Genomic DNA, 3,704 nt, shown 5'->3' with positions numbered 1-3,704 from the left:
ATGATGATGATGATAATGATCCCAGTTAACACTTATTGAGTACTTACTAAGTATCAGGTATAATTCAAAGAATTTTACATGAAGTCATTTAATTACATTAAATCATTTAATCCTCACAGCAAACCCCATGAGGTAGAACTATTATTATGTCCATCTTACAAATGAGGAAAACGAAGCATAAGAGGAAATGCAGTTCCAGAGGTCATGCTTTTAACCATCATGCTATACTACTGCTTTTAAATAATGTACAAAAACTGTATAGCACAATTTCTAAATGGAGCCGTGGAACTTAATTATATTCAACAAGTAGATAAAACCATCAATAGTTCTCAGTCCTGTTTGTATCTCTCTCTCTCTCTCTCTCGGTATCTCTGTTATACAAAGATCTCAGTAGCTTTAAATAAAATTCTGCAGGGCTGGCTGGTTAGCTCAGTTGGTTAGAGTGTGGTGCTAGTAACACCAAGGTGCAGGGTTTGATCCCTGTATTGGCCAGCTGACAAAAACTAAAAAAAGTTTCTGCACGCGCAGGTGTCTAATTTAAGAATGAACATTAGACCTGACCACTCCAGACTTCACTGGACATGCCCTTCTGTGAGATAGAGAGTAGCAAGATACCCTCGCTTGGGGGATGAATCATATATAGGGAGGGAGGGAAGAGAAACAAGGAGATACAATTCCACCAAGGCATACCTGGAAAACAGCCAATTAATTTGTGGGGAGAGGTTGATAAGTGATTACTTTCCTCAGCAAGAGTAAACTCATTACAGTGGGAGAACAGAACCACCTTAGGGGCTGAAACAGGAAAAAACACAAATTGTTTTCTCCATTTTCTCATACCACAACAATCAACACAGAAAACTTCAGTGACCAAATGTGTGGGAATTTCTTCCCACCAGCAGGTAAGCAACCACTTCTGCAGCGGACACCAGCTGGGTGTCCTTCAATTCAATTCCTACTCTATCTAACTGGAGATAGCATCACATCCCACAAATTAAGGGCTCAGTCCCCAAGACTGCCACCACTGCAGATGCCAGTTGCAAATCCAGACCCCTGGAACTTATGTCCAACCAGCTACAAATTGCGGTTCCCACAACCCACTCCTTGAGTTCAACTGATTTACTAGAGCAACTCACAGAACTCATGGAAACACATACTTACGTTTACCAGTTTATTATAAAGGATGTTAAAAAGGAAACAGATGAAGAGATGTATGGGGTGAGGTATTGGGGAAGGGGCACAGAGCTTCCATGCCCTCCCTGGGTGCACCACCTTCCAGGAAACTCGATGTCTTGTGGAGGCTTTATTATAGGCATGATTGACTACTGGCCATATTACATAAGCATGGTTGACTACTGGCCATATTACATATGCATGATTGACTATTGGTCATGAACTTAACTTTCAGACCCTTCACCCTCCCTGGAGATTAGGGGTTGGGCTTAAAGTCTCAACACCTAATCATAAAATTGGTTTCCCTGGCAACCAGCCTCACCTAGGGGCTGCAGCCATCAGTCAACTCATTAGCATAAAAAAGGCACTCATCACTTTGGAGATTCTGAGGATTTTCTGAGTTGTATGCCAAGAGACAGGATGGAAGACAGAATATACATGTCACAATATCACAGGGCTTTATCTTACCTTATCACCCACTATTTATCCACACTGTGCCTCTTGAATAGATCTCCTGTTACAGCGTTGGTTTTTAAAGAAATATTTGTTCAGCACACAACACAGCTTCTAAATAATCCTACCCTTAGTGACAGCATACATTCAAATATAACCATTCCAAAGCACTTTGCTCTTGAGTGCAAAGGGTGATAAACTCCTCCCTTCCCTGACTTGTTCCTAAATTTAGACCTTCTGGGTATTCAGGGGCAGAACTGAGTAAAGTAAGCAGGTGTGGATTTGCTTAGAGGTCCATGCAGTGCCCACTGCTGTCCTTGCCTGTTCTGTCTCTTACACTAAGGGACAGTGCTGCTCAGCCCTGAAGGTTTCAGATTTCCAAGAGAGTATATTCTAAAAGAATTCATTCCAGGTAAAGCTGTTACTATGTGGGTTCCCAGTTCCTCTTTTCTAATTCTTTTGAAGAAAAGAGGGGGAAAAAGGCAGAAGGGAGATGGTAGGGAGGACAGATAATCATATGGAAGTCAGGACGCAGTGAGAATAACAGCCCCTTTCTCTTGTGACCCTTACTGCCCTTTCCCTGGACACTCACTTTACCTGGAAGCCTCATTGTCTAGTCAGTATTCTGCTCTCAAGAGTCTTTTGCTTGAATTATCCATTCGGCAAAGAGGCAGTGTTGAGTCAATTCTAAATCAAAGTGTTAAAATTAACCATGACCTGGGAAGCATTTTGTTTATTTCAAGATTGCCAGTTTTACTTACTGGCAGCCTACAGGGCTCAAGACAGAAGGGTGCTGAATTTAAAGTAATCTCCAAGTACCTCACATTCCCAAAGGAAAAAGTTTGAGGCTTGGATCCCACATAATAAATAGGCTTCCCTCCCCACCCCCCTTACCCCCAGTAACTGCTCTTTCTAAAATTCAGGACAGATATTATGAGGACATGAAGAAAAACTTCATATGGCACCTTCTCTGTCCCTATTATCATTGACTTGGTTATGGAGCTTCTTGTGTTGTCAGTAAATATTTATTTGGCCTTAGCCAAATTGATAGTGTTTAGGTAACCTACGGTTGTTTTCCCCCTGGGAATGACGTAGGGAGTGAGCATGATGCTGTTGGCCAATGCTGTGAAGATCATACTTATAAATCAAATTCTGGGAAGGCCAGGCTGTAGAACACCCCTCTCAGGAGTTGCCCTCTGCCTCTGCTTTTAGAAGTACTGAAAGTGAGACAGATTAGGGTTAGGCCTGTGAACCAAACTGACTCCATTTTCCTGCAGAGGACAGTTTGTTACTTTTCCACTCTTCAATTATGAGACCCCTCAGGGCACATGATTACCCCATGGCCTACCCCAATAAAATAAACTGAGATAAGAGGGGAACAGATATTCCCTGAGTTGTAAAACCCCTCCCCAAGGCTTGTTTATTGTAATTGTAAAAATAAAGTAACAGATTAACCTTAAGACCCCTTTAGGAATTCCCGCATGAGCACAAAGCTTCAAGGTGATACTACAATGACCCTCCTGTGGTGACAATAATGAACACCACCACCATCTTGGACCTACTGAGCAGGTGCAAGGACCAAAGCCCTTAAATGAGCATGCGCACATGATGCAACCAGGAAGAACAGAGTGGACCACCTCCAGAGGTGCAGAATGATGCTGGCCTGTACCCCCTAACCTGTTTCCCTATAAAAGACCTTGAACAGCTCCCCTTGACGGGGTGGGGGCTAGCTTTCCTGTAGCTACCTCCTTATGTATAAGTCCATGTCCTCTTTCAATAAAGTGTTGCCTGCTTTATTGCTGGGTGCATTGTTTATTTCTATGAATTTGGGGCCCAAGAGCCTAATTCAGTAACAAAAGTTGTCATTCGGCCTTCATTGTTGAACTTGTGATTTTTAGGGGAGAGCATTAATGAAACACTGTAGGTAGTAGCCTTTAAACCAGAGGCAACGTTTCTAAAAAGAAGCAGATGATACAGAAGGTCGACAGACGTTACACAAGTTCTTTGGCTTGTGTTTATTACTGAGTGGAAAATCCTTGTATTATCCGATGAATAGAAGCTGTGATATTTTCTTCTGAAAA

Source organism: Galeopterus variegatus, unplaced genomic scaffold (genome assembly GCF_000696425.1).
Source record: "Galeopterus variegatus unplaced genomic scaffold, G_variegatus-3.0.2 Scaffold753, whole genome shotgun sequence".
In the NCBI taxonomy this organism is placed as follows: Eukaryota; Metazoa; Chordata; class Mammalia; order Dermoptera; family Cynocephalidae; genus Galeopterus; species Galeopterus variegatus.
Note: the sequence above shows the minus strand (reverse complement) of the source record.